The sequence below is a fragment of the Bubalus kerabau genome, chromosome 15 (genome assembly GCF_029407905.1).
Source record: "Bubalus kerabau isolate K-KA32 ecotype Philippines breed swamp buffalo chromosome 15, PCC_UOA_SB_1v2, whole genome shotgun sequence".
Taxonomy (NCBI): domain Eukaryota; kingdom Metazoa; phylum Chordata; class Mammalia; order Artiodactyla; family Bovidae; genus Bubalus; species Bubalus kerabau.
This window is the reverse complement of record NC_073638.1, coordinates 83,012,863-83,026,278: the sequence shown is the minus strand read 5'-3', so window position 1 is coordinate 83,026,278 and position 13,416 is coordinate 83,012,863. Positions and strand designations below refer to the sequence as shown.

Below are 13,416 nucleotides of genomic sequence, written 5' to 3'. Positions count from 1 at the left end.
CCTCAAGAAAATTAGAGATACCAAGGGAACATTTCATGCAAAGATGGCACTATAAAGGACAGAAATAGTATGGCTCTAACAGAAGCAAAAGAGATTAAAAGGTGGCAAGAATACACGGAACTGAAATGAAATGAAAGTCCCTCAGTCATGTCCAACTCCTTGTGACTCCATGACTATACAGTCCATGGAACTCTCCAGGCCAGAATACTGGAGTGAGTAGCTGTTCCCTTCCCCAGGGGATCTTCCCAACCTACGGATAGAACCCATGTCTCCCTCATTGCAGGCAGATTCTTTACTGTCTGAACCACAAGGGAAATCCAAGAATACTAGAGTGGGTAGCCTATCCCTTCTCCAGCAGCTCTTCCTGACCTAGGAATTGAACCAGGGACTCCTGCATTGCAGGTGGATTCTTTGTCAGTTGAGCTACCAGTGAAGCCCAGAATACACAGAACTAAACAGAAAAGATTTCAATGACCCAGATAACCATGATGGTGTGATCAGTAACCTAGAGCCAGACATCTGCAAGTGCAAAGCCAAGTGTGCCTTAGGAAGCATCACTATGAACAAGGCCAGTGGAGGTGATGGAATTCCAGCTGAGCTATTAAAAATCCTAAAAGATGATGCTGTGAAAGTGCTGCACTCAGTATGCCAGCAAATCTGGAAAACTTAGCAGTGGCCACAGAACTGGAAAGGGTCAGTTTTCATTCCAGTCCCAAAGAAAGGCAATGCGAAAGAATGTTCAAACTACCACACAATTGCACTCATTTCACACACTAGCAAAGCAATTCTCAAAATTGTCCAAGCTAGGCTTCAACAGTACATGATCTGATAACTCCCAGATGCTCAAGATGGATTTAGAAAAAGCAGACAAACCAGAGATCAAATTGCCAACATCCATTGGATCACAGAAAAAGCAAGAGGATTCCAGAAAAACATCTATTTATTCTTCATTGACTATGCTAAAGCTTTTGACTCTGTGAATCCTAACAAACTAATGAAAACTTTTCAAGAGATGGGAATTCCAGACCACCATACCAGCCTTCTGAGAAATCTATATACAGGTCAAGAAGCAAAAATTAGAACAATGGACTGGTTCCAAATTGGGAAAGGAGTACGTCAAGGCTGTATATTTTTACCATGCTTATTTAACTTATGTGCAGAGTACATCATGGGAAATGCTTGGCTGAATTAAGCACAAGCTGGAATAAAGATCGCCGGGAGAAATATTAGTAACCTCACATACGCAGATAACACCACCTTTATGGCAGAAAGAGAAGAGGAACTAACGAGCCCCTTGATGAAGTTAAAACAGAAGAGTGAAAAAGTTGGCTTAAAACTCAACATTCAAATAACTAAGATCATGGCATGCGGTTCCATCACTTCAAGGCAAACAGGTGGGGAAACAATGGAAACAATGACAGACTTTATTTTCTTGGGATCCAAAATCACTGCGGATGGTGACTGCAGCCATGAAATAAAAAAAAATGCTTGCTCCTTGGAAGAAAAGTTATGACCAACCTAGAAATTATATTAAAAAGTGGAGACTTCACTTTGCTAACACAGATCTATCTAGTCAAATCTATGGCTTTTTCAGTAGTCATGTATGGATGTGAGAATTGAACCATAAAGAAGGCTGAGCACTGAAGAATTGATGCTTTTGAACTGTGGTGTTGGATAAGACTCTTGAGAGTCCCTTGGACTGCAAGGAGATCAAACCAGTCAATCTTAATGGAAATCAACCCTGAATATTCATTGGAAGAACTGATGTTGAAGCTGAAACTCCAATACTTGGGCCACCTGATGCAAAGAACTGACTCATTGGAAAAGACGCCAATGGGGAAAGATTGAAGGTAGGAGGAGAGGGAAGGCAGAGGATGAGATGGTAGAATGACATCACTGACTGGATGGACATGAGTTTGAGTAAACTCCAGGAGATGGTAAAGGACAGAGAAGACTGGCATGCTGCAGTCCATGGGGTTGCAAAGAGTCAGACACGACTGAGTGACAACCCCCTTCAGCTTAAGTGATTTCCAGGGAATTTAAAAAAGATGTGTGTGTGTGTGTTTGTCACTCAGTCATGTTCGACTCTATGTGACCCCATGGACTATAGCCCACCAGGATCCTCTGTTCATGGGATTCTCCAGGAAAGAATACTGGAGTGGGTTGCCATTCTCTTCTCTTGGGGATCTTCCCACTCCAGGGATTGAACTTGGGTACCCTGCATTGCAGGTGGTCTCTTTACCATCTGAGCCACCAAGGAGCTGCATTTAAAAATACAGTGCTCTTTTCATTTGCTCACATTATTTTTCTCTTTTTCCCCTCTTTGCGAGCCCTAAATTAAAATCTAAGACATTCAAAAATTACTACATATATGGAGACATTGGAAAGTGACCACAATTACCCAGGAAAAGTTCAGAAAAGATCTGAGAAGACCTTAAGTTTACATTCTAGGCTGATTGTTGGCATCCTACAACAATAAAAAAGCAAAAACAAGAAACAAATGCAATAACAGAAAGCATCAAACCCTAGGGAAAGAAGAGAATCTTATGTCCAGAATTGTAGATTAAATTGCTTAGTTTTAAACAGTAACAACAACAAATCACTTGGCAAACAAACAAACAAGAAAGTCTGTCCGATTCAAAGGGAAAAAAAATAAACAGAAACTGTCTCTGAAAAAGACCTGATTTTAGACTACTAAACAAAAGCATTAAAACAGTTGTCTTTAAAGTACTCAAAGAACTGAAGGAAGATGTGCAAAAAGTCAAGAAAACAACATGTGAACAAAATGGAAATCTCAATAAAGAGATAGAAAACCTAACAGTAGAAGCTATCCCTGAGGAAAACCAGATGTTACTCTAACAAGAAAAAATTTAAATTAGATAACACAAATCTGGTCAAAGAACTAAAGGATACCAAGTCTGAAAATTCAAAGGAAAATGTGAGAACAATGTCTCACCAAACAGAGAACATCAATATAAATATACAAATTATTTCAAAAACCAAATAGAAATTTTAAGTTGAAAATAAATGAAATATAAAATTTACCAAAGTTGATTAGTAACAAATTTAAGCTGAAAGAATAAAAAATTAAAGAGTTTTAAGATAGCCAGTCTGAGGAACAAAAATTCAAAAGTAATGAAAATTAAACAGTCTCCGAGACAAACAGGATGCTATCAAGAGTACCAATATATGTATAATGGGGGATCTTAAAAGAAGAGAGAAACTACAAACAGGATATTTGAAGAAGTGATGCCCAAAATGTTCCCAAGTCTGAGGAAAGAATGAAATATAAATAGATTCAGATATTTTAGCAAAGTGAGACTTAAAATATTACTGACAAAATTATTAACATATTTATAACATTACATATAATTTGTTGTTGCTTTAAGAATCCACCTACAATGCAGGCGACCCCGGCTCATTTTCTGGGTCGGGAAGAGCCCCTAGAGAAGGGATAGGCTACCCACTGCAGTATTCTTGGGCTTCCCTGGTGGCTCAGTTGATAAAAAAATCCACCTGCAATGTGGGAGACCTGGGTTTGATCCCTGGGTTGGGAAGATTCCCTGGAGGAGGGTATGGCAATGCATTCCAGTGTTCTTGCCTGGAGAATCCCCATGGACAGAGGAACCTGGCAGGCTGCAGTCCAGGGGGTTGCAAAGAGTTGGACACGACTGAGCGACTACGCATAGCACATGACATTGTAATTCTTGGTGCTTAAAAGCTTTAAATCAAACATTATATATTTAAGTCCATTAAAGTATGCCTTTAACTCTCCCTATCATATTAATCATTCTTTTTTTTTCTTCTTACAAGATTACATTGCTTTACACGGGCATTTATTTTCCTAACTAAATTTCCATCTTAATAAATCATCTAAAAGGAATATATTTTACATGATAATTTTAATTGAGGAAACATGTAAAGCATGGAAAGAAATGTAGTTTTAGGCCTGCCCACCCAACACTGTGGGAGCAGGCACACACAGTCTGGCTGTACTGCAGCAGCCAGGCCTTGGCTGATAGGGAGCCCTGCAGTGACATGGACTAGGCTTTTGTTTATTTCTTAGGTTTTATTTGTTTATTTCTTAGGTTTTATTTCTATAAAAAATAAAACTGCTCTAAGAGGAACAAGATGGCGGAGGAGTAGGTGGATGTGGAATACATCTCTCTTCACAGATACATCAGGAATACACCTTCAGACACAGAAGTGCATGCAGAACGCCAGCTGAGAGAAGACAGGAGTCGCTGACCAGCAGAAAAGAATATATAGACCCACACAAAACTCAAGATCAAGCCCTGAGCCTTTGGAGTAGGAGCACTGACTCCAAGACCCTAGACTACCAGAGAACTAACCCTAGGGTGTATCAAATAGTGAGAACTCATACAAAAGAAACCACTGGAATACAAGACCCAACATCACCCAACCACCAATAACAGCCTGCAAAGGACACTTCATCTAAACAACAAACAAAACAAAAATACAAACCCAATCATCAGCAGACAGGATTACTACCTCACTGAGCCTTGCTCATCAGAGGAAAAACAAACAAATAAACAAACAAAGTGAAAGTGAAGTCACTCAGTCATGTCCGACTCTTTGCGACCACGTGGACTCAGCCTATAAGAAGCTTACACAAACCACTGGACCAACTTTAGAGGGCAGAAACCAAAAGGAAGACAGAATTCAGCCTTGAAGCATGGGAAAAGGAGACCTCAAATACAATAAGTTAAAAAAAAAATAAGAAAAGGCAGAGAAATGCTACACAAATGAAGGAACAAACTACAAACATAGAAGTCCAAATAAATGAAGAGGAAATAGGCAAACGGCCTGAAAAAGAATTCAGAATAATGATAGTAAAGATGATCAAAAACCTTGAAAGCAAAATGGAGAAAATGCAACAATCAATTAACAAAGACCTAGAAGAATTAAAGAATAAACATTCAGAGACAAACAACAAAATTACTGAAATTAAAAAGTCCTCTAAAAGGAATCAACAGCAGAATATCTGAAGCAGAGTGAATCAGTGAGCGGGAAGATAAAATGGTGGAAATAACTTCTGAAGAGCAGAATAAAGTAAAAAGAATGAAAAGAACTGAGGATGGTCTCAGAGACATCTGGGACAATATAAAACACACCAACATTCGAATTATAGGGGTCCCAGAAGTAGAAGAGAAAAAGAAAGGATATGAGAAAATTTTGAAGAGATTATAGTTGAAAATTTCCCCAACATGGAAAAGGAAATAGTCAATCAAGTCCAAGAGGCACAAAGAGTCCCATGCAGGATAAATCCAAGGAGAAACACACCGAGACACGTACATAATCAAACTAACAAAGACTAAACACAAAGAAAGAATATTAAAAGCAGCAAGGGAGAAGCAACAAGTAACATACAAGGGAAGCCCCATATGCTTAACAGCTGATCTTTCAGCAGAAGCTCTGCAGGCCAGAAGGGAATGGCAGGATATATTTAAAGTACTGAAAAGGAAAAATTTACAACCAAGATTACTGTACCTGGCAAGGATCTCATTCAAAATTGATGGAGAAATAAAAAGGTTTTCAGACAAGCAAAAGTTAAGAGAATTCAGTACCACCAAACCAGCTTCACAACAAATGTTAAAAGGACCTATATAGTTAATAAATACAAGAGAATAAAAAAGATCTACAAAATTAACCCCAAACAATTAATAAAACTGCAATAAGAACATATATATCAATAATTACTTTAAATGTAAATGGATTAAATGCCCCAACTAAAAGGCACAGACTGGTTGATGGATACAAAAGCAAGACCCATATATATGCTGTCTACAAGAAACCCACTTCAGACCTCAAGATACATATAGACTGAAAGTGAGAGGATGGAAAAATATACTGCATGCAAATGGGAAGCAAAAGAAAACTGGAGTAGCAATCCTCATATCAGACAAAATAGACCTTAAAATAAAGACTACTAGAGATAAGGAAGGACATTGCATAATGATCAAGGGATCAATCCAAGAGGAAGACATAACAATTGTAAATATCTATGCACCCAACATAGGAATACTTCAGTACATAAGACAAACACTAACAGACATAAAAGGAGAGATTAACAGTAGCACAATAATAGTAGGAGACTTTAACACCCACTCACACCATGGACACATCATCAAAACAGAAAATTAATAAGGAAACCCAAGTCTTAAATAATACATTAGATGAGATGGATCTCATTGATATCTTCAGGACATTCCACCCAAATGCAGAAGAATATACCTTCTTCTCAAGTGCACATAGAACATTCTCCAGGATAGACCACATCTTGAGTCGCAAATCAAGCCTCAGTAAATTTAAGAAAATTGAAATCATATCAAGCATATTCTCCAACCACAATGCTATGAGACTAGATATCAATTACAAGGAAAAAACTGTAAGAAACACAAACACATGTAGATTAAGCAACACACTTCTAAATAACCAACAGGTTACTGAAGAAATCAAAAGGGAAATCAAAAAATGTCTAGAAACAAATGACAATGAAAACATGACAACTCAAAATTTATGGGATGCAGCAAAAGCAGTCCTAAGAGGGAAGTCTATAGCAATACAATCCGACTTCAAGAAACAAGAAAAACATTGAATAGACAGCCTAATATTACACCTAAAACAACTGGAAAAAGAAGAACAAAAAAACCCCAAAATTAATATAAGGAAAGAAACCATAAAGATCAGAGCAGAACTAAGTGGAAAAGAAATGAAAGAAATAATAGTAAAGATTAATAAAACTAAAAGCCGGTTCTTTGAGAAGGTAAACAAAATTGACAAACCTTTAGCTAAACTCATCAAGAGAAAAAGACAGAAGAATCAAATCAACAAAATTAGAAATGAAAAAGGAGTGGTTACAACAGACAATGCAGAAATACAAAGGATTATGTGAGACTATTATGAACAACTCTATGGCAATAAAATGGATAACCTGGAAGAAATGGACAGATTTTTAGAAAAGTTAAATCTTCCAAGACTGAACCAGGAAGAAATAGAAATTATGAACAACGCAATTACAAGCACTGAAATTGAAGCTGTGATCAAAAATCTCCCCAAAAAACAAAAGCCCAGAACCAGATGGCTTCACAGGAGAATTCTATCAAACATTTATAGAAGAGCTACTGCCTATCCTTCTAAAACTCTTTCAAAAAATTGCAGAGGAAGGAACACTTCCGAACGCATTCTACGAGGCCACCCTGATACCAAAACCAGACAAAGACAACACTAAAAAAGAAAACTACAGGCCAAATTCACTGATGAACATAGATGCAAAAATCCTCAATAAAATTTTAGCAAACAGAATTCAGCAACACATCAAAAAGCTCATACACCATGATCAAGTTGGGTTTATTCCAGGAATACAAGGATTCTTCAATATACAGAAATCAATCAATGTGATACACCATATCAACAAATTGAAAGACAAAAACCATGTGATCATCTCAATAGATGCAGAAAAAGCCTTTGACAAAATTCAGCACCCATTTATGACTAAAACTTTTCCAAAAATGGGCATAGAAGGAACCTACCTCAACATAGTAAATGCCATATATGATAAGCCTACAGCAAACATTATTCTTAATGGTGAAAAACTGAAAGCATTCCCCCTAAGATCAAGAACAAGATAAGAGCGTCCACTTTCACCACTATTATTCAACATAGTTCTGGAAGTTCTAGCTACAGCTATCAGAGAAGAAAAATAAAGGAATCCAGATTGGAAAAGAAGAAGTAAAGCTCTCACTGTTTGCAGATGTACATAGAAAGCCCTAAAGATAGTATCAGAAAACTACTAGAGCTAATCAGTGAATTTAGCAAACTTGCAGGATACAGAATCAATGCACAGAAATCACTTGCATTTCTATATACTAACAAGGAAAAATCTGAAAGAGAAATTAAGGAATCAATCCCATTCACCATTACAACAAAAATATCTTGGAATACACTCACCTAAGGAGACAAAAGAACTGTACACAGAAAATTATAAGACACTGATGAAAGAAATCAAAGATGACATAAACAGATGGAGAGATATTCCATGTTCCTGGATAAGAAGAATCAATATTGTGAAAATGACTATACTACCAAATGCAACCTACAGATTGCAATGTGATCCCTATCAAATTACCAATGGCATTTTTCACAGATCTAGAACAAAAAAATTCACAATTTATATGGAAACATAAAAGACACCAAATAGCCAAAGCAGTCTTGAGAAAGAAGAATGGAACTGAAGGAATCAACCTTCCTGACTTCAGATTATACTACAAAGCTACAGTCATCAAGACCACATGGTACTGGCACAAAAACAGAAATATAAACCAAGAGAACAAGATAGAAAGTCCAGAAATAAGCCCATGCACCTACAGGTACCTTATTTTTCACAAAGGAGGCAGGAATATACAATGGAGCAAAGACAGCCTCTTCAATAAATGGTTCTGGGAAAACTGGACAGCTACATGTAAAAGAATGAAATTAGAACACTTCCTAACAACATACACAAAGATAAACTCAAAATGGATTAAAGATTTAAGTGAAAGACCAGAAACTATAAAATCCTTAGATGAAGCCATAAGCAGAACTCTCAATGACATAAATCAAAGCAAGATCCTCTATGACCCACCTCTTAGAGTAATGGAAATAAAAACAAAGGTAAACAAGTGGGAAGTGATTAAATTTAAAAACTTTTGCATAGCAAAGGAAACTGCAAACAAGGTGAAAAGACAATCCTCAGAATGGGAGAAAATGACACTGAATGAAACAACTAACAAAGGATTAATTTCCAAAATATACAAGCAGCTTATATAACTCAATACCAGAAAAACAAACAACCCAATCAAAAAGTGGGAAAAAGACCTAAACAGACATTTCTCCAAAGAAGACATACAGATGGCTAACAAACACTTGAAAAAAATGCTCAACATCACTCATTATTAGAGAAATGCAAATCAAAACCACAGTGAGATATCACCTCACATCAGTCAGAATGGCCATCATCAAAAAGTCTACAAACAATAAATGCTGGAGAAAGTGTGGAGAAAAGGGAACACTCTTGCACTGTTAGTGGGAATGTAAACTGATACCACCGTTATGGAAGATGATATGGAGATTCCTTTAAAAACTAAGAATAACACCACCATATGACCCAGCAATCCTACTCCTAGGCATATATCCTGAGGAAACCAGGGTTGAAAAAGACACATGTATTCCATTGTTCATTGCAGCACTATTAACAATAGCTAGAATATGGAAGCAACCTAGACGTCCATCGACACATGAATTGATAAAGATGTTGTGGTACATATACAAAATGGAATATTACTCAGCCATAAAAAGGAACACATGTGAGTCAGTTCTGATGAAGTGGATGAACCTAGAACCTATTATACAGAGTGAATTGAGTCAGAAAGAGAAAGGTAAACATCACATTACAATGCACATATATGGAATCTAGGAAAATGGTTCTGAGGAATTTATTTACAGGGCAGCAATGGAGAAACAGACATAGAGAATAGACTTACGGACATGGGGAGAGGGGAGGAGAGAGTGAGATGTATGGAAAGAGCAACATGGAAACTTACATTACCATATGTAAAATAGATAGCCAATGGGAATTTGCTGTATGGCTCAGGAAACTCACAGGGGGGTTCTGTATTAACCTAGAGGGGTGAGATGGGGAGGGAGATGGGAGGGAGGTACAAAAGGGAGGGGATATATGTGTACCTATGGCTGATTCATGTTGAGTTTGACAGAAAACAACAAAATTCTGTAAAGCAATTATCCTTCAATAAAAATATAAATTAAAAAGAAAAGAAATTTTATTAAAAACAAGAACAAACAAAAAGGCAATAAGAAAGCAATACTCAGATCTTTGGAACTATTTTCATAAAGGTTAATTTTTTTTAATATAAAACCACAATAAGGTACCATTTCACGCCAGTCAGAATGGCTGCTATCCAAAAGTCTATAAGCAATAAATGCTGGAGAGGGTGTGGAGAAAAGGGGACCCTCTTACACTGTTGGTGGGAATGCAAACCAGTACAGCCACTATGGAGAACAGTGTGGAGATGCCTTAAAAAATTGGAAATAGAACTGCCATAAGACCCAGCAATCCCATTTCTGGGCTTTCACACTGAGGAAACCAGAATTAAAGAGACACGTGTACCCCAATGTTCATCGCCGCTCTGTTTACAATAGCCAGGACATGGAAGCAACCTAGATGTCCATCGGCAGATGAATGGATAAGAACGCTTTGGTACATATACACAATCGAGTATTACTCAGCCATTAAAAAGAATACATTTGAATCAGTTCTAATGAGGTGGATGAAACTGGAGCCTATTATACAGAGTGAAGTAAGCCAGAAAGAAAAACACCAATACAGTGTACTAACGCATATATATGGAATTTAGAAAGATGGTAATGATAACCCCGTATGAGAGACAGCAAAAGAGACACAGATGTACAGAACAGTCTTTTGGACTCTGTGGGAGAGGGCGAGGGTGGGATGATTTGGGAGAATGACATTGAAATATGTGTATTATCCTATGTGAAATGTCACCAGTCTAGGTTCGATGCATGATACTGGATGTTCGGGGCTGGTGCACTGGGATGACCCAGAGGGATGGTATAGGGAGGGAGGTGGGAGGGGGTTTCAGGATGGGGAACACATGTACACCTGTGGTGGATTCATGTCAATGTATGGCAAAACCAATACAATATTGTAAAGTAAAAAAAAAAAAAAGAAAGAAAGAAAAAATAAATAAATAAAATAGAATTTAGAAAAAAAAAAACAACAACAAATATAAAACCTGCTGCATTTTCATATGTGAAAGGACAAGGTGAAATATAATTTTAAAAAACTAAATAGATAATATTTGTATACATTATATATACTAACATAGTCTATTTCCATAAGTCAAAATATTTATATTAACACTATATTCTCGGACACCAAAATATAGTTGTACATACTATAATGGTAGATCTACCTCATGTCTGTGTTAAGTTTTTCCATCTGTAGTTGTTTGGGTTTCATGAGTTTCTCGTGAGTGACATGCATATGTGCATATGCTAACATAGGCATGTAAATGTACATGTTCTTATGAGAGTGTGGGTGAACATGCTTATTAAGATGAATTTTTGTAACATGAACTCTATGTTCATGAGTGATTTTTCTTAACCTATTACTCCTAGGTCTGATTTTTTTTTTTTTAAGATTTTGGGTTTGTAGACTTAATCAACAGTTGGAGAAACTACTATAAGAAATTAGAAAATTGGAAATAAAGTTAAATATTTTTCTCAGATGAATCCAAAGTGGATGGACAGTGCCTTACTGTAAATTGAAGGTTTTTAAAGTATGAATCCTAGAGAAGACTTTGCCTTCCCCACCGCCGTGTAAGGGCACTCTTGACCTCCTTGTTCCTCAGGCTGTAGACCAGTGGATTCAGCATGGGGATGACCATGGCGTAGAACACGGACGCCGTTCTGTCTGCGCTCGTGGAGTGGCTGGAGCTGGGCTGTAAGTACATGAAGATGACGGTCCCGTAGAAGATGGAGACAGCAGTGAGGTGGGAGCACAGGTGGAGAAGGCCTTCTGGCGTCCTTCGGAAGAGCGCATCCTCAGAATGGTGATAAATATAAACAGGTAGGAGATGACGATGACGAGGACAGAAAAAAGAGCATTGAAACCCACCGCAAAGAAAATAACCATCTCACTGAGGTCGTTGTCTGAGCATGAGAGAGCCAGCAGAGGAGGAGCGTCACAAAAGAAGTGATTGACCGCGCTGGACCTACAGAAGGAGAGCCTGAAACGTCCCCAGTGTGGACGGCGGCGCTCAGGAAGCACAGAAGCAGCAGCCTACGAGCAGACGTGCGCACGCTCTGGTCGTCATGGCCGTGGTGTAGTGCAGGGGGTCGCACAGGCGGCATAGCGGTCATAAGCCATTGCGGCCAAGAGGAAGCTTTCTGCGGTGATAAAGGCTGCGAAGAAGAAGAACTGGGTGGCACAAGCCTCGTAGGAAATGGTTTTGTCTCCTGTGAGGAATCCAGCCATCGCTTTGGGAGTGACAGCTGAGGAGTAACCCAAGTCCACCAGCGCGAGTTGGCTGAGAAAGACGTACATGGGCGTGTGGAGACGAGAGTCCAGCAGGATCAGCTCGGTCATGCCCAGGTGCCCAACCAGGGTGAGGAGGGAGATGAGAGAGAAAGTGATGAAGAGCAGGATCTGCACTTCCGGGTCATCGGATAACCCCACGGGGAGGAACTCAGTCACCTCTGTAGTGTTTTCCATGGAGATCAACTGGGAATTCTGAGGCTGCTCTGTAGCAATGGGAAAATAGAATGAAAATAATAAATGAAAGGAAGGCTCCATTGAAATCAATTATCATGATCACTCTGTGCTTTATTTCAGCATTAAAATAACTTGTTCCCAGGAGTTTTTAGATTTAAAGCCTGACCACAACAGCTAAATTAAAAGTTATTTAAAGGTCATAGAGTATCCCGGTTAAAAGGATTTGGAGGTAATGCATCCCAACCTCCTAACTTCATTTGTCACTCAGTTGTGTCCAACTCTTTGTGACCCCATGAACATTAGGCCACCAGGCTCCTCTGTCCACGGGATTCTCCAGGCAAGAATACTGGAGTGGGTTGCCATTTCCTTCTCCATCTTAACTTTACATTAGACTGAATTAAGGTAAAGACAAGAAAAGAAAGAATTTATGCTATTTCATCAGATTGGTTGCTAACTAGAACAGCTCTGGCTCCCAATTCAAAGTTTCCAAAACAAAAACAAAAATTATTCTTTAAACTAAACTAAACTTAGTAAAATAAATATGAAATTGGATTAATTTTACTTCAGCTTACTTTTTTTTGGCTTTCCATTGTGTCAAGAACAGTGTTGTATATAGCCTAAAATGTTCTCACTATACTGTACAATAAATAGGGTATATAATTTACCCCATAGTAGAAAACAGTAGAAATTCATGCCCAGGGAATAAAGACATCTATAAAATAACAGTTTTTAACTTTTACTAAATTCATGCAGCTTTTAAATTCTGCATTCAAATGTTCCTGATCTGGATTCATGTTATAGCCATATTAAAAGATGCAACTTCCAGCATCACCATGTACAGAACTGATGAACTTCTTTTCTGGTGGCATGCCACATCACTTGGCTGTCAATTATCCCATCAATTTTTCCCAGCAGCCAACTAGGTTGGTAACGCAAACTCAAACTATGTCAGTTGCTAGATATTATAATTCAAACAGCGGGTTTCATCTATCTGTATTGGAGAGGTGGATGACCTAAGATATGACTTGCCAATAAGGGTGAAATCAAAGGACTGATAACATCATTCATGTCATTTGTTTTCCCTGCAAATTCCTTCTACTATA

The 13,416-nt window shown here is 38.1% G+C and overlaps 1 pseudogene; it reads right to left on the bottom strand.

Moving 5' to 3' along the window:
• Positions 1-11,387: 11,387 nt before the first annotated feature.
• On the bottom strand, positions 11,388-12,347 carry LOC129628588 (olfactory receptor 5B12-like; annotated as a pseudogene).
• Between the last annotated feature and the right edge of the window lie 1,069 nt (positions 12,348-13,416).